This window comes from Danio aesculapii, chromosome 19 (genome assembly GCF_903798145.1).
Source record: "Danio aesculapii chromosome 19, fDanAes4.1, whole genome shotgun sequence".
Classification (NCBI taxonomy): Eukaryota; Metazoa; Chordata; class Actinopteri; order Cypriniformes; family Danionidae; genus Danio; species Danio aesculapii.
In genome coordinates, this window is record NC_079453.1 from 38,386,251 (window position 1) to 38,406,118 (window position 19,868).

The following is a 19,868-nucleotide window of genomic DNA, read 5'->3' on the forward strand; positions in this document are numbered from 1 at the left end:
ATTCACGTGAGAAGAGCAGGCGTGAATTGTACTCATGACAGAAATTTGAGATCTCAAAAAGTGTACACAGTGCCCTCTGGTGCAGTTGCGATAATAAAAACTGCAAAAACAACAAAGCTCCTGGAATGTATTTTGTGCTCTCCAGAAATGTATATACGGGTCTATTTTTAGAATGAGCCTGGGTTGTAAACTTCAGAGTTAAAAACACTCAAACGTCTCTGAAATTCCAGATAACACATGAAGGCAGCATAAAACACAAAAATATAGAACAAAAGATAAAGCAGAGCATATTCTAAACAAATGATTTGCATGTTCTTATGCCATGTTTTTCACAGTATTCCTTTATAAATGAACAGTAAGTGGCTGTCTGCACACCACTAAAAGCTTGTTTTATGTATTCACTCTAATAAGAATCTTGTTTATCCTCAACATGTTGTTTGTTGAACTCTTGACAAGCAGCAGTGCAATGAAAAATAAAACAGCTGAACAGGCAAGACAGCATTAAAAATAAATAATGTGCTGAACTTTACATTTACTCTCTGCATATCCGGTTCCAACCTGCACTCAAGCACTTAACAGCATATTATGTAAATTACATTTTAAGTAATTACAGGCTAAAACATTTAATGTTCATACTATTATACAAAATGTAATAGATTAAACTTTTTTGGACGAAAAAATCAATTTGGATATTTTTTCCAACAATGGAACAGCAACTATGACATATTTACTGTCGCCTTTGATGCATGTAATGCCAATTTGAAACAGCATTTTTTATCATGAATCAATCAATCAATCAATCAATCAATCAATCAATCAATGAATTTATCAATCAATCGATCAATCAGTCACTGACCTCAAACATTTGCATAGTAGTAATAACATCATGGTAAATAAGAGATAATTTAACAAAAAATAAACAAACATAACTTTACAAATGTGCAAAGACACTGGACATTATAAAAATGCAGTATAAAGGCAAGATGAATAACCAAACCAGACACAGGTGAACATAATCTATGATTAAAACCATAAAAAACAACAAAACAAGAAAACAAGAAGGAACAACATCATACCACCACGTAGAGTTCATTGAAAAATTTAATGCAGCTATACATACCTCTGGCTACAAAATTTGATCCCCAGAAATGTATATAGGGCTACGTTTTCAGACTGAGCTTATGTTGGTTAAGACTGCCCACACATCAGCAGCACCAGCTATAGAGAAGTCTGTTCATAACACTGGGATGAAGCTCATCTGTGTACAAGGCCATGTACAAGGCAGACATAATGAAAGGTTTTGTGGAGTGTGCCAGGAATACTACCAAGTGACTTAATATGATTTTATGTCATCTAAAAATGAGGTAATACAATATTCTCTGCCCTTACTACTTAATCACAACTTTTTATGCCTTCTGATCCAATATTGAATAGTTGAAAGATGAAATCTCCACAATGAAAATCTTATTTGACCTAGAAGCCAAATCAAACTAAATATTCCACAAATGTTTGCACTCTTTGCTTTAAAGTAAAAAACAATGTCCATAGTGGCCTTTAGATAAATGTAGCAACCTTTTTGTGCACCCAACTCAATTATGGATTACATGAGTAATTTGGTAAATTAAATAAAATGTCCAGTATCATCTCTTGACAGACAAAATTTCGTGACAGACATAAGCAAAGGCACAATTTATTATTATTATTATTATTATTATTATTATTATTATTATTATTATTATTATTATTATTATTATTGTTGTTGTTGTTGTTGTTATTATTATTGTTATTATGACTATGACTATTATTATTATTATTATTATTATTATTAAACATGTAGGGATAAGTGTGTCAACAATAAGATATGATACTGAATATTAACTGAGCAAAGTCAACACAAGCATAATAAAAGCAGGCACAGGGGAAACATATGAAACATATGAAATAAAGGCATATAAACAACATTAAGACTAACTAAACCAGGCACAGGTGAACATAACCAGTGAACCAATGAGAACAATTGGAAAACTTTAGAAAGGGTAACAAATGAAATGAAATTAATACATAGTAAAACAGGGATGTAAAAACAATAAGTCCAAGTATATTAAATTATTTTATATATATTTTTTAAATATATAAAGTTCTTGTAATTTGTGATGCATAAAATGCATTTTTATAAAAATATGCGAGCAAAAAACGGAAAAACACAACCTCAAATCAGAAAATGCTGCACCTGGAGTCAAACTCCAACAAACAACTCTGAAATTATTTGCCGAATATGATGGCTCACCACTGTGTGTACAACTTCACAATAGACTGTATTCCATTTTCTCATTTATATTCATTGCTTTTATATTTATGGTTTGTTTGAACTTTTGGATCTGTTATTTACACACAGCGTTTCCATGAACTTAGGTTTAGGTGCGGGGCATAAATGGAGTTGGTTTGTAATATTTATAAAAGCAACGGTGGACCATAATCTGAGATATGCTCTCACACATCACAGTCATGTGGCTTTAATGAGATCTGGCTTTTTAACCATTGAATCAAAGCAGCTTTTATGATACCTAATAAAGTCAAACTCCATTTAGTGTGGAAAAGCTTTAGCCCTCTCCCTGCGAAACATGATGAGTTATATGACGAGTTATATAGCCATCCGAATACTGAACTGGCATTTTTTCCTACTATCTCATTACAGTATATTATCTGGTCCATGGCGTCCATTCCAAATAAGAAAGTGTGCACCTTAAAAGTTCTGTCATTTCATTCTAATCCATTCTGTTCAAATAAAATAGGAGAACCTTTAAACATCTATCCCACACAATGCCTGTTTATAATGACCATGTCTTTCAATCTCCTGAAATAGTAATAAGCTACCATTTAAGTCATCTATATGACTTGTGCACAATGTTTCAATTCTTCAGAAGCCATTTACAATCATTTTATAGGGACCAGGCTGCAATTTAAGAAATTATCCAATGATTATTATTACCATCTGTTGGGCTATTAACACAAGAACTGCTGTTAAGGCATCATTAAGTCTGTAGGAACCACTTTGCGAATGAATCATTCACTTTGGAATCAATCAACAGTTTGCTGAAAGGAATCAACTGTAAAGATCGATTCAAAGCTCCACATATTCCAATACGGTGAAAAATTATACAACTATGAATGAAAGTTTTAACTCATTCATTTTTATTAATTTTCCTTTAGCTTAGTCCCTTATTTATCATGGATCGCCACAGCGGAATGAACTGCCAACTATTCCAGTATATGTTTTATGCAGTGGATGCCCTTCCAGCCACAAACCAGTACCAGGAAACACCCATACACTCTCACATTCACACACAAACTCATACAATTTAGTTCATCCAATTCAAAGAATTGCAAACTCCACACAGATATACAGTAACTGGCCTCGAACCAGCGACCTTCTTGCTGTGAGGCGACAGTGCTAACCACTGAGCCACTGTGCCGCTAAGTTTAAACTCAAACTGTAATAATAAAAAATATATTATTTTGGCCTTATTGCCCAACCCTAGCTTAGGGTTAGTAAAATATGTTGGTGTACCTGCAAAACTGAAATTCCTCAGTCAAAGCTACTGGATAATTGGGATTTAGAACTGCTTTCAAATGGTATTAAAGGGGCCATGAACTGGGAAATCAAAGTTGTCTTATTCTTCGGAAAAATATGAGCTTATTGTACTATAAAAGCATCTTGTAAGTTTCAATACTCCAAAGTTTCTTTTTAGTTTAAAAACACCTTAAATTGAAGCCAAACTGTCAAAACAATGTAATTTTGATGTGCCTTTCACAACATGGCTTATGGTCCCAGATCCATGTGTTATGTCAGTGAATGGAATGTAGCTATGATACAGGTCTTTTGGCTATTTGACAACATAAGCATTTACACTAGAAATCAATCCAGTCAAATAGGTTTTCGACTACCTCTTGAAGTGGTCAAAGTGGACGAGCTCGAAACATTTATTTATACCTCTAATTAGCCTCATTCCCAAGTGATCACATTGATGAAAACAAATCTGTAAATGGGGTCTTTGCGAGTAAGGCATTGTCCACAAAAATACGCAGTGACTGAAACTGAAATTTTGAGAATACTCTGGCCATGGTGAAGATTTTCAGAAACTTACTTTGTGGTTGTGTGTCCAATTGAACAGAAGATTTTGCCTTATATTTGCCTCCTTTCTGAATGGATACTATGGCTTTATTTACAGTTTACTGGGTTCACACCAAATGCAGTAGATGCGATTGATTGATTGATTGATTGATTGATTGATTGATTGATTGATTGATTGATTGATTGATTGATTGATTGATTGATTGATTGATTGACTGTAATTCGCCTCGATTTGACTTTGTATGTAATTTACACGTGAATACTTTATTTCACATTGAATCCAGAATAAAAGGCTTTTATCACAGGCTGTTGGAAAATGCCGAAGGAAAATGAATGAACTGTTCCCTTGTGTACTGTTCAAATTTACTCCCTTTTCATTATGTTTTCGGCTGTTTTTGCCCCATTGACCTCTATTATAATGCCATTTTTGATTGCAAAGCCTTGACAGCATATACTCATGTATTCTTGATTGTTGGTAGTTTTCCCTGTTGGAAAGAAGAAGAAAAAAATGTCATTTTTACTGTTGATCATCAGTTGGCACCATTAACCCCAGATAGGCCTGTACAAAAAGTTTCTGGGCTTTATATGGAGTTCTATGGAGTAAAACAAAAGATAATTGATATTGTATTATCCACTTACTATGTTTACTATATTCAGACTTAATTTTATTTTCTCAGAAATATCAAGGTAATTGTGCAATGGTCACTCTCTCTTATACACACACTATATAGAAGGCAGAAACTAAGCTTTTTTGTGGTAATGCAACTGATAATCAACAGAAAAACAAATTAAAATGTTACCTCTTCCCAACAGGGAAAACCAGCAACAATTAAAAATGCATGATTATATGATGTCATCAACACAATCTGAAAGCAATTCGTAACTTTTGGATTTAGTGGCTAATTCGTATGAATTCGTTCAATCTAATTTGTACGATTTAGTACGATTTGCTCATCCTCCAATGAAGGTTGGGTTTAGGGGTGGGGTTAGGTCCGAATTCATATGAATTAGCCACTAAACTGACAAAACGTAAAATACTTACGTTTTCTCGTGAGATCAGGCTGGATGTCATGGCTTTGCAATCAAAAAAAGTCATTAAAATAACGAACCACCAACATAACGAACATGTAGTAAATTTGCCCAGAATGTATTGTTGATTTTTAGTTTATATTTTTTTTTCACAAAATATGTGTCAGAATAAGATTCATCGCCAAAAATCATTCCATTTGCTAAAACACAGATAAAGTTGTGGCCAAATTAAGACTCAAAATCACACCAGAATAAATAAAAACATCCCCAACAGCACACAAGAGTTAAAGGGCACCTATGGTGAAAAATCTACTTTTCGAACAGTTTGGACAGATATATGTGTATGTATAGTGTATAGACCGTCATATTGGGGAGATATAAACCCACCCAGTGCTTTTTTTTTTCAATTTAACAACATAAAAACGGTGGACCAATAGGAGCCTTGGTTTTGAGACCAACCGCAACTTGATGCATAGTGCGGTCCCCCCCCGCCCACCGAATTGATTGACAGCTCCGTATTAACATGTCTCCTTAGTAATGCGCATAATCATATCAACAAGACAGGACCTGTGCAAAGCAACCGGGAATAAAAGATCTGTCCAGTTTGCTAGGATCATCAATCATCATCAAATGTGATAAAGATTGAGTTTTACAAGTTTTAAAAGTTTTAAAACAGTGCATGTGTGTAATGAATTACAGCAATATAGCTTAGCTTTACTTCATCAGCACAGCCGCGTGTCAGGACAATTATAAAAGAAGACGCTTTAATCCCAGTTTGTGGACATTAAATCAGGTTTATTTTGAACATTAACATAACAGATATCCATACAGCAGTGGAGATTAACCTGTATCCTGTCACATTCGCGTACAAAAGAAGTGCAAAGCTAAATGAGCGCTGTCTGTGTATGTGTGTCCGCGCAGTGTGTGTTCGTGTGTATCTGTGTGTGTTGTGTGTGACTCATCGTTGCAACTTCACAACAAATGCATCAAATACTCATTGGTGAAGTTCTTACTATAGTATTTCTCCCAAACATTATGTGAGATCTTCTTCCTTCATGTCTGTCTGTTGTCTGACACAGCCGAGGGAGGAGATTAAGGCACTCTGACCAGCACGTGGAAACGGTGGGCGTGAAGGACTAGCCTTAAAGGCACAGTTCACAAAAACCGCTACCTGATGCTCAGAGCTATAAAATAGAAACTTATGAAAGGTATAATAAATAATCTGATGGGTGTTTTGAGCTGAAACTTTACAAACACATTCTGGAGACACAAAAGACTTAAATTAAATCTGGAAAAAGGGGTAACCTAGGTGCCCTTTAAACAAAGATGGGGGGAAACTCCATTTATTAAAATAGCTGTGTACATGTGGATATGGCCTCAGTTTTACACATCACATGAACTGCTTCTAAGCTTCCTTTTGTTAAAGCTTGACAGAGCAGATAATGATGAGCAGCTGTGAAATTTCTCCTTTTGATTTTTGGGTGAACCTTCTGCCATAGTCAATCCCGCATGGAATAAGTGACCTTATATCACAAATGTCAGTCTCTATCTATATATGAATTTATTTATTGATTTATTCTTTCATTTACACAAGGACATTTCCTCTGTCAAGGATGTTTCACCCTCTCGCTGGCATGTCAGTCCCCCTCAGGGCATCTGTGCCTGTCTGAGGCGAAGCTGTCACTGCCTCCATACCTGACAGAAAACAGGCAGAACTGAGAAAACACAGTAATACGTCTGATATGCACGTCTTCACAGCTCTGTTGTTGTCTTAGTCCATCATGTGAAGCTGCGGTTAAAAATGAATGCCACTGAAAGATCCTCACCAAAGACACCTGGTTTAACACTAAAACCAACAAGGGTAAAAACTGGCCATGTTTTTTCAAATATACAGATCTTCAATAAAATCATTAGTCATTAAGTTTGACTACACTTGTGTTATTATCCTCTTGTTGCTAAATTTAAAAAAATAAATAAACATTTCAACCTGTAAGTGCCAGCAGGTCAAATTTACCTATACAGTGCTATTTTACATTTACATTTAGCAGATGCTTTAATCCAAAGCGACTTACAACTGAGGGGGCATTCAGCAATTAAACAAGAAGAGATAACACACACACAAAGTTCTAGATATACAAAGTTACTTGTTTATGCTCAGAGAAATTAGTGCTAGAGTAAGAGCAAGAGTTTTTTTTTGAGAGCGAGAGTTTCTACAGGTGGTTTGTCAAGCCCACTCACCTGTGTGAAGGACACTTCATAAATGCACAGTGTTTGTGTTGGTTACTGTAATAGTGAGATGAATGAGTGTGTTTTCTACAGGTGGTTTGTTAAGCCCACTCACCTGTGTGAGGCACTTCAGAATTTAAAGTATTTTGGGTTGGTGTGTGGTGAGGTGGGAGAGAGAAGAGGGATCTTGGTTTTATTCACGTGTGGTTTTATTTACGATCAGGTGTTTTTGGAAGAGATTTTTAGGGTTTTTAGTTGTCATTTTGCGCTGTAATTTTTGTGCCACGTGCAGTAGGTTTTGGCACCCATCTTTTAGCATGTTTTATGGTCCTCTAACGCAATGAGATAGTTGTAATCAGCCTTAGTCACAATGGATGAAAGATTTATGGATACCAAAAGGGGTATTATAGACACTAAATGTTAAGTTTCAATATCAATAAAATAACCAAACAGGTTGTTTGCACAAACAGTTTATTAAAACATATAGCTAAGTTTTCAAATAAAGTAGCTTCTATTAAATTATGTTTTGTGTCTTTCCTCTTGAAATTACATATGACTGACACAACAAAGCAAAATGCAGATTTGTTTAAATGCAATATGTGAATTTTATAGATCTCTTTCCCACATTTTTTCTATTTCACATACACAAACAAAAAAATTAAGATTGAGAAATTGTTCAAGAAATCTATTCTGAAAATGTATTGTAATAATCTCTTGAATCAATTCTGACCTCAGTTTTTAACAGCAAATGTTGCTCTAGCCTAGTTTTTAACCAAACACTCAAATGCTCACAAGGAAAAGTGCTTGTGCTGAGTAATGAAAGCTGGTTTATTTATTAAGATTAATGTAAACATATTTCAATATGAACGCTCCTGTAATTCACTTGAACTTTTCCTAGCTTTATGACTGTTTGTAAAGCATACAGCACCATCTACTGTTAAAAATTAAGCTCAGAATTGATTCAAGAGAAAATAATGATGCACTTTGGATACATTTCAGAATCAATTTTCATCACAGCTCTACAAACATATCTTTACATTTACACATGTAAATAAGAGGCTTTGGAACATACTTTACAGTCCACTCAAGGTACAAATGCATGTGTTCTCTAAGGTTGAACCCCTGATTGTTGTGCTACTTTCGAGCTATGTAGAGGCACTATTTTAGTAAACACTTATTTTAGAGGTGGGTTGTATTTCAGGAAAGTGACAAACAGCCTATACAGCTATGTTTCTCAACCACATTCCTGGAGGACAACCAGCTCTGCACATTTTTTATGTCTCCTTAAACAAAACATACCTGATTGAGATCATCAGCTCATTAGCAGTGACTGAAAGACCTGTAATGGGTGTAACAGACAAAATAGACATCCAAAACATGCAGCACTGGTAGTCTTCCAGGAACGTGGTTGAGAAACACTGCTATACAGTTATATAAGTTGGAGGAAATGTTGCTAAATCCCATGAGTGATAGTAGGCTGCTATCACTGGTGGGTTTTGTATCCTCATTAAGCTCAGCATCCTTTCATGACTCTAATCACTTTATGAAGACAGTGGCAAAATAGTGACATAATACAGCCATTTTTAGTCTTATCAAAGTGGCAATCATGTGCTTGGGTACATTTTACCCACTGGCGGTATTCAATGACCCCTGGCGGTTCTAGTGTTAAACCTTCAGCCCTCTCCCAGAACAATACCACAAGAGACAGAGTGAAGAAACTGGCAGGAGAAAAATAAAGCGATGACAGAGCTAGTCTAATTACGATCAGAATAACAGCTTGTGTAGAGGCTGCTAAAGCACATGTGTGCAGTAATTACAGCCAACAGCACTAATAGCAGTCACAGGTACTCCACTGGGACTTTTGTGCCTAATTTAGAGCATCAGTAGAATAAAAAGGCCACTACTGATCAGCGTTCACATCACCAGCCACGGGGCTGTTTTACAGCTTCTTGTTTTGGACAGAGGGCACTGCTTGGAAAATAGATGCAGATCTCTGACAGCTTTAGATGTGCAAATGTCACCCTTCTAAATCCCTGGTGTTATCTAACTGACGACAAATGCTCCGTGTAAGATTGTCCTTAATTACACAGTGTGGAAATGTCTGGAGAGAGCTGCCAATAGTCTTTCTCTTTCCCATTACTCCTTCATTCATTTTCCTTCAGCTTAGACTTTATTTCAAAGGTCGCCACAGCGGAATGAACCGTCAACTGTTACAACATAGTACTATGTTTTACACAGCGGATGTTCTTCCAGTCGCAGTGCAGCACTGGGTCACACCCATACACACTTATCCACACACACACACACACACACTGATACACTACGGACAATTTACCTAACCAATTCACTTGTAGCACATGTCTTTAGACGGCTTTTACTCAATCACATTTTAAATGGACTCAGAAACCCTTCTAAAAATCCTACTTTTACTGTAATTTTCAGAAAATTAAGATTAATGCCGATATACAGCCACATTGCACTGCCACTCGTGTGGTATTGCATTTAGACAACAGTTCAACAGCATAATCGTGTATTTAAAAAAGAAAATCAAACACGGAGAGTCTAAAAAATCTTTTATATGAGGAACAACATCACTTTAGAGCTAGTATTTGAATAATTCCCTAGCTTAATGTCTAAAGTGATGACAAAACAGGTGACTTTGCTCACATTTTAAAGGACACCTACGGTGAAAAATCTACTTTTCAAGCTGTTTGGACAGACATACGTGTAGGTATAGTGTATAGGCCGTCATATTGGGGTGATATAAACACAACCAGTCCTTTTTTTTCAATTTAGCAACATAAAAACGGTGGACCAATTGGAGCGGTTTTCAGAGCGACCGCAACTTGACGTAGGAGTGCGGTCCCCCCGGCCACCGAATTGATTGACAGCTGCGCGTATTAACATCTTCCGGTAGTCACGTGTATAATCATATCAACAAGACCAGACGTGCGCAAAGCAACCGGGAATAAAAGGTCTGTTCAGTTTGCTAGGATCATCAATCATCATCAAATGTGATCAAGAGTAAGTTTCATATGCTTAAAATGTTTTAAAACAGTGCACGTGTGTCATGAATTACAGCGATTTACTTCAGCTTTACTTCATCAGCACAGCCGCGTGTCAGAACAATTATAAAGGAAGACGCTTCAATCCCAGTTTGTGGACATTAAATCAGGTTTATTTTGTACATTAACATAACAGATATCCATACAGCAGTGGATATTAACCTGTATCCTGTCACATTTGAATGCAAAAAGAGTGCAAAGCTAAACGGGCGCTCTTTCTGTCTGTCTTTCTGTGTGTGTGTGTGTGTGTGTGTCTGCTGCGGTGTGTGTGTGTGTGCGCACGTGAACTTTGTGTGACTCATCGATGCAACTGCGCAACAAATACTCATTGGTAAAGTTCTTCCTGTAGTATTTCTCAAAAAAGCTATGTGAGATCTGCTTCCTTTAAGTCTGTCTGTTGTCTGACGCAGCCGAGGGAGGAGATTAAGGCACGCAGAAAGGCACGTAGAAATGGTGGGCGGGGAGGACTAGCTTTAAAGGTGCAGTACGACAAAACAACCCCCTAGTGAAAAAAATGTATCAAATAGAATCTTGCAAAAGGTATAATGAAAAATCTAATGGGTGTTTTGAGCTGAAACTTTACAGACACATTCTGGAGATGCAAAACACTTATATTAAATCTGAAAAAAGGGCTAACCTAGGTGCCCTTTAAGATTATAAGGCTGAACGGCATGAAATGCCACCAGTCTACTGATATTTCGTCATCTTAGAATTATAAGGTTCTATCCAACATTTTTGTCAAAATTGAGTTATTGACATATTCTTATTAAATGACAACTTATTTACATTATGAGATGTTTTTTTAGAAGTTGTTTACATTTTAAGACTTTTTATTTAAAATCAAATGTTACACACATACTGTTTGCTATGGAATGCAAAAACTTTGAAGCTCAAAATCTTAAAATCCTTCGGAACGCAGATAGAACCTTATAATTCCAAGGTGACAATTTCTAATTATTTCTCTGCTGCAATCAGGATACCACAATAATTAACCCTGAAAAAGCCAAATCAAAGCAAACACTTCTAGTTTATGTGGTATAAATACAGCACTACAAAAAACAAAAGAGAGAGATCGACTTAGAATGTCACTTACCTGATTTATAATGATTTGTTTAGCTTTAGTTTGAAACTTGTGCTGTTTTTCTCCCCTAAGGACTTATTATGCGGTCACTGTTGCCATCTTGTGGCAGAATGTCAACCATCACTTTCTTTGGTCTGCTCAAACAGGCTGAAGGCGGCCAATGCACTAAATCCGATGCTCAGAAATAATAAATATTTTAAAATAGGCACTATCCTTATAAATAAAATGCAAAGGTGCAATCTAAACAACTACATTCTCAACTAAAAAAGCCTCAAAAGTATATTATGTTGTCCAACAGCTGCAATATTTGTCAAACTGTAGAATGTCCTCTGCTTGACGCTGTATTTGGGCAGAGTAATATACAAGGGTGAAGAGGCTGTACGAGTGCTGTTATTTGCAGATTATTGCTATCAGGCAATCAGATTCAAGAACCAGACAGAACTGTTGATATAAATCTATTTTTCATATACTATTCGACAGTTTTACACTTACAATAAAACTCTTCAATAAAAAAAAGTCAAACTGCATATACACAAACATCAGAAGCAACAATTAACTAATAAGAATTATTCACACACCTGTTGAAAACAATAGTGTGAGAGCTTTTATGTTCATTCAAGTAAGCCACAAGTACATACTACTGAAGCAGACCCACTGTAATTCTATACTAGTTCATCCTTAAGTCAACAGCCTAACTGAGAAAAGCCTGTTTCATAAAATCTCCATTCTGTCTGTTCATCAGTCTGCCTCTCTCTATCTTTGTCTCTCTTTGTATCTCTTCATTCCTCTCTGCCTCCCACTCCGCCTCCCTTTCTGAGGTCAGAACCTCGATGCAGATGCTTTCTCTCTAATTAAATGGAAAGGGAGGCTGCCAAAGCTTGACTTCAGGAAAACTGCGAAATTTCACCAAGACCCCTCCTTCGACACCTACACATACAGCACACGCATACCTGCATGCACAAAAACAACGCGTGCATTTCTACACTAGTAAAACAAGCATACTTAATGAATCAGTACACTCGTGGATGGTTATAGAGCGCCTGTTCACACATACGCACACACAGAGACACACATTCGTGCCCCCTGCTCAGACAGCGCTGCAGTCAGTGAAATTGATTATTATGATAATGCAATAGCTGTCCTGAAAACACAGAAGAGGTAATGACATCTCTGTAATGAGTGGCCGTAACATGGACTGAATAATTCAATAGTGGAACCGCCGGGACCGACACACCCCACATGCGCAAGTGAGTCAGGCTGAGTGATGTCATGCTTTCAGAGCAACCTGCTAATTACCTTTTCCACCACAAACAGAGGCAGACAAGATGGACAAACACTTAGAATTGAATTGCACTTCTTATTTTCACATATCAATGCTTCCATCTGACATGATGATGGTACTCATTCATTCATTCATTCATTTACCTTCGGCTTAGTTCTTATCAGAGGTCACCACAGTGGAATGAACTGCCAACTATTCCAGCATTTGTTTTACGCAGCAGATTCCCTTCCAGCTGCGACCCAGTACTGGGAAACACCTATACACTCACATTCTCACACACACTAATACACTATAAGAATTTTACCCAGCAGGCACAGGACATCAACATGACGTCAGATTGACGTTTTATTTTGTTTCGAAATGAAAATCAGGTTGACATCAGAACCCAACGTCAGACTGACTTCAGTGTCCAACATCCAACCTAAAATCAACCAAATACCAACGTCTAATGATGTTACAGCTTGATGTTGTGTGGACGTTACCAATATGACGTCTATAAGACGTTGGATTTTGGTTGGCACACTTGACGAATAAATGTCAGTGTTTGATGTCAATATGACACTGGTTTAAGATGTTGGCTCGAAGTTGGATTTTGGTCACTTTCTAACACAACCTAAAATCAACAAAATATCAACATCGTTTGACGTTGTTGTTGGACGTCAAAGTAAAGTAGTCCTTAGACACTGGCTAGACATTGAATTTGGGTCACCTGATGTCACAACCTAAATCTAACCTAATGTTAACTTCTTATGATGTTGTGTGCCTGTTGGGTTGGTTCATATCCAATTCACTTATACCGCATGTCTTTTGACTGTGGGGGAAACCGGAGCACCCAGAGGACAGCCACGCCAACATGGGGAGAATATGCAAACTCCACACAGAAACGCCAACTGGCCCAGCCGGGACTCAAACCAGCGACCTTCTTGCTTTGAGGTGACAGTGCTAACCACTGAGCCACCATCCCGCCCTATGATGATTGTACTTTAAAATTATATTGATTTATGTACATCGATGTATATAGACTTTTATATACTGTAGGTACAGGCAGACAGGTGGATCTGTGGGGGGTAGAGAGTATATACTCTAGACACACATGCATAGGCACACACATACCTGTAAGAATATGTAGGTAAACAAATTGTATATTATAAAATAGGGGTGCCAAAATAATTGTTTCTTTAATTCACAGCGATGCAGACACGGACAATTCAATATCGGTTCAGTAATAGATCATAACCGGTTATTACTTACTGACGTCATTTATCACCTATGCGCAAAGTCGCGGTAGAATACTATGGCAAAGGAGGCGAGGGTGAATAAATAAAATGCTTCATCTACTTATAAAGCAGATAATTATGCACACTTCACTGCTTGTGTGTTTGCTGGACAGTGTTTCACTGACACTGAAGAAGATACAGCACACGAGCCCCAATTTCGCTACTAGGCAGAAAATTAAAGCTGTTTAACTATATCTCGATCTCTCTCTCTTTCTCTCACTTTGGACATCTGACTCGCTGGCGTGTTCGTGAGGTAAATTTTTTCTCTCCTCTCAGCTGTTAAAGTGATACTTGTGGATCCAGACACAAGCCTGTATGTAGTGTTTTCTTCACCGCTAAAGCACACCGCGTCTAATACGGATTACCTGTGATAACAGCACATTATGTGCACAAAGCCTTGACTCTAACCACGGCTGTTCGTGCCACTCATCGATGAACAGCGCTGACAGCTTTAGAGCCAATGGCAGCTCTTTCTGTTGAACGGATGAAGACAATGACCAATCATAAGAGTGTAAGAACTCGCTCGACCTCTCAAAAAGCAAGCGGGATAATATTTACATTAGTTTATTTGCTTTAAATGCTCATGCTGTCCTCTGTGCATGTATTTGAGTTTTGTTTAAAACATTCAAAAAGGGTGTTTTCTCTGAGCAGGTCAAATTAAAGGTACTGTTCCTATATCTAATTGCTTGTATTAAATGACAAAATTGAAATACAAATAATATATAAGTATAAATATATTTAAAAATGCTTGTGTTAACTAAAAAAAAATCTAATTGTGTATGGAAAGCATCGTCAATGCACCGGGATGAATTGAACCGAATCGATGACATGATAATAGTAACCAAACTGAACTGAACTGAACCGTGACACCAGTGTAGGTTCACATCTCTATTATAAAACCCTGGTGTAATATAATATATAATGTATTTGTTATGTTCTTTCTTTGCTTTTTTAATATAAAAAGCAATCTAAAAGCAGTCAGAACATATTATCAAAATATTAGTATCCTAGATTATGTTACTAGCTGTAGTTTTTATCGTGTAATCTGTATTTAGTAAAGGACTTCAACTGAAGACTATAAGTACTCAACTCAGAAGTAATGTGGTGTTTGGGGGCCCTAAGATGCTCAATGATCGTGAGTTTCAAAGCCTTGAAAGTGGCATTGTTATTGTCTGTGTGTAAATTACAAAAATGCAAATTTGAGAAAAATGATGACTCATGCTACATGTTATCATTATATGGGAAAGCACAAGTATTTAACGACTAAAATCAACAACAATGGTGGAATACATGTGTAAATAGATGAATGTGTATGTGCAAGGGAGCATAGTGGATAGTTACATTGCCCACCACTGGCCTGGCATGAATAATACAGCTATTTCCACAGATCTTGGGATCGTGAATGGGGGTCATGGGATCGTGAACATCATGATTTTGCCAAGTACGATGCAATACTGTATTAACATCTATGCTGTTCCTGGAACATCATTTTTGTTCCAAAATTTTATCCATACCTATAAACCCAACCATAACTGTAATTTATTTCCAAAATCAGAGGGAAATAATAATTGGCTAACACTCACGTAGAAACATAAACCCAGAGATGTACAGTAACGAAGTAGAATTACTTCACTACTGTACTTAAGTACTAAAAGGCTGTATCTGTACTCTACTGGAGTATTGTTTTTTCTCCTACTTCCACTTTTACTTCAGTAAATATTTTAATTAAGTTTAATACTTTTACTCCGATAGATATTTTATGTGCTGCATAGTTACTCGTTACAATAAAAAAAATGTTGCATTATCAATGCCAGAGCAGCAGATGGATCTGTCACAGGATTGAATAAGCTGGCTCATCATCATTCAGACGATCAAAGAAGACAGCGCTGCCTGCCTGCATTGAGAGTACTTTAGTTTGTTTTCTACATGGACAACCCAGATATTCCACCTTCAACTCCTTCGCTTTCAACTGTTTGTGGCGGTGAGGAAGAAGACCACCCGAGGCCCTATTTAGAGTCCATGTTTGCATTTATCAGAGTGAAAGACAATTCACATAGAATGAACTGCATACTCTGCCTCCTGAAAGATTGAGAAATAGTGGCCTTCAAAAATTCACTGTTGAATTTGAAGAAACATAACAAGGTAAGTTCAAATTAATATAATAAACAAACCACAGCAGTTGAGTTATCCGTCAGCACTAGATAAGTTAACGTTAGCTACCCGCGGTTCATAACATGCTGCGATGTTCACTTAACGTTAACTAGCTGGCTATGTATGTATGTATGTATGTATGTATGTATGTATGTATGTATGTATGTATGTATATATATATATATATATATATATATATATATATATATATATATATATAGTTTCTTTTCTTTCTGCTTAATCACATGCCCCCCCAAAAAAATTTTTAAAATAAACAAAACAATTTGATGTCTTTTGACTGCTTTCTTTATTGACTACATTACACTATACTTGTACTTTTACTTTCAGTATTTGAGTAGTAAATTTTTAAATAAACTACTTGCAATACTCAAGTACAAAAAATGTTGAATACTTTAGTACTTCCATTTAAGTATGGTGCTTAAAGAGCACTTCAACTTCTACTTGAATCACTTTTTTGATAGAGCACTTGTACTTTTACTCAAGTCTGGGTCTATAGTACTTTATACATCTCTGCATAAACCTAACCATAAGCCTAACCATAAGCTTAACCATAAGCCTCATGTACATAAACCTAACCATAAGCTCAAACCTAACATAAACTGTAAATGTATCCCTGATTGGCTAATTGAATTGAATTCTGATTGGCTAATTGAAATGTTGTTGTCAACATAGATGTTGATCCAGGAACATGTCCTACTTGGTGAAATCAGGTATGTTTTATGCACAATTTTTTAGAAATAAAAAACTTAATGCACCCTGAAACAAAATTTTTCAGTAGTCTGCTGGTCATAATCTGGTCAGTCAGTCAGCTTATCCTGTCTAAACAATCAAGAAGTTCCTAAAAACCTCTATAAAACCAGTAAAAGCTAGGCTGAGAAACCAATCAAGCATCATGAAATGATTTTAGATCTCAAAATACCAATTTACAGGTACTCTAAGATCAATGAATTCAACAGAGACTACAAGTGCAGTTCAGTTCAGTGCAAGATTATTTATATAGTGCTTTTCACAATGTAGATTGTGCCAAAGCAGTTTAACACAGTAAAGTCTAGTAAAGTCCAGATAGATGTTGAAGCTACTTACAAATTACAATCTATCAATCATTCATACAATCAAAATAATACAATCCAAACATAGTATGATGTCAGCCAGCAATGAGTGTGACACTTCCGGATACTAAGTCACACTCTTGACATTGCCAAATGCTTGAAGATTAAATCCCACAGTGTTATTTTTCTAGTCATTTTAATGTCAAGATAATCCCAGAAAATCCCCTTAACCAAAATAAGAAGGTCCTCTGTGTTCCCACAGTTTTTCATTGTCACCCTTCTCCAATCATTTATTTATAACATTTAGTCTGACAGCAATGGCCCTACTCTAACCAGTCTCGCTGATGGAGAGATCATCCCTGGATTATGAGCAGCCAAAAACAAACACAGAGTCCCGAGAATGACCTCATATGTGCAGAAGCTTATTCCTTTTTTCCACCATGGGAACGGTTTTGAGGTCGGTTAGCCACTCCAGCTTTGCTTTTAGCCATTGAAATCGATAGCCAACAGACAGATTTTGATTCACGGTCTCCTTTCAAAATGTGGATCAGAGAGGAGAGTCGAAAAAAGGGAGACAAAAGAGTTACAAACCATGGAGCATGGGAGACTGACAAGAGGCCCAGATCTGCTGAGCTCAGATTTGATTTCTCATGTAAATATAATGGCTGTTCGTTTCTATTAATCTTGATTCTGGGCGAGTGGCAGAAGCAAAGCATGTATTAGAATCTCGCCACCGGGTACAGCGCCGGCCATTAAAACATCATTACCATCATCTCCCATTATGCCAGAGATGTGCCAAAGGAATTACCTACATAATGAGACCAACCTGAATATCACCAGAGGACAGCATAGCACTATCCTCACTTATCCCTCCACATTTATTCACACACACACACACACACACACACACACACACACACACACACACACACACACACACACACACACAAAAGCACATGCCTGCACAAAGGTGCCTCCTCCATTTAGAGACCTCGGCGTATCCACCTGACATAACTATTCTTCAGCCTGCCTCCTTCACTGTCTCTTAGCCAGGAAAGCTGTGTGCTGGTAATAAGAGTGTGTTCATCTCCCATCAGTACCCTCTCTCCTCCTGCTCTCTCTGACTGCGCTTTGAATTGGGGCCTTGTGGGGTGCCTCCGAAAAAATGGCTTGTCACAAATCCCTCGAGTTATTACTCTTCTCTCCCGCCTGTTTATAGAGCTGACACAAACTTTCCGTCACACGCTGAAACTCCCAAATTGCACAGAGTCTTTTAGGGGGAAATGTTCTGCTCTTTATTTTTAGGGGAAATATATACAGTACAAGCACATATTTTTGGGGGTGAACCATCCCTTTAAGGATAAACATTAATTACCTCTTTTTTGGGATTTTTAAACACTTTTAGAAGTCTCAAGAAAAAGTTACTTACCCTCAAGTTGTTGCAAACTCGTGTGAGTTTCTTTCCTGAAAAACAAATAATAAAATCGGAAATTCCAAAATTTCGAGCTTAAACTTATGAGGAAACGTAACTATTTTAAATATTGTCAGAAAAGTGGTTATTTCATCTAACTTTTGTATTCCAAATCCTCTAAAGGATTGTTAGGCTGCATAAATTAGGGCAACGGAGCCAGGAACACTTCCCAAAAAGACATTAGAATTTGAACGGCACCTACTATACTCTTATTTTAGTCTGTTTCTCCTTATCCAGAGGTCTATATAATCCTAGACCCGGCTCGCATCCTGAGCAGATGCTGTGGTGGTCATGGAGAAGTGTAAAATGTGAGACTGATTCCTGAAATACCCAGTGACAGATGGGTTTTCACATTGATCCTGTGAGCTCACCTAAACACCTGTTGGTGACCTACTTAAACCTGCTTAGAGACTTCTCCATGACGAACGTTCATCGTTCATAAGCCTCCGGCGGCTAGACTACAGTTCTGCACAAGATGGTTAGCCAAAAAACCGGTCGTGCTCAACTAAGCCAAGGTTTTTCCTGAATTTTTTTCCTCCACTTTTGTCAATTGGTGAAATTTGTTCCTTGCCCCTGGCTTGCTTGGTTTAGGACTTGCAGAGCTTTGCATTGGTGGAGTTTATCTTCAATGCTTCAGACATTTACATTACACGAACTAAACTAAACTGAACTTCAACTGTGACAACTGAACTGAAAAAGCTGGGCGGTTTGGCTTAAAATCTAAATCTCGATTGATTGAACATCTAAACTTAATTACGATTATTGAATGATTTTTTTTTTTTTGCCCTCATAGTTCACTGATAAGTTTTGTACAGTAAATATGCTCACATATTACAAGTGAGAGATATTTGAATGAAGGATGCATTACTTGATTTTAAAATAATTGAAAGAAACACACACTATCTAATATATATGATTGTTTATTGAACATAGACACTGAACAACTGTATTTAAAACACACACGGCCTGAAATCAATAGTCACTGTATTCTTAAAAATAAGTGAAAATAAATAACTTGCACTTTTGGAAACAAAATTATTTATTTTCAATGTTTTTCATATTAAAAGTAGAAAATAAGCAGTAT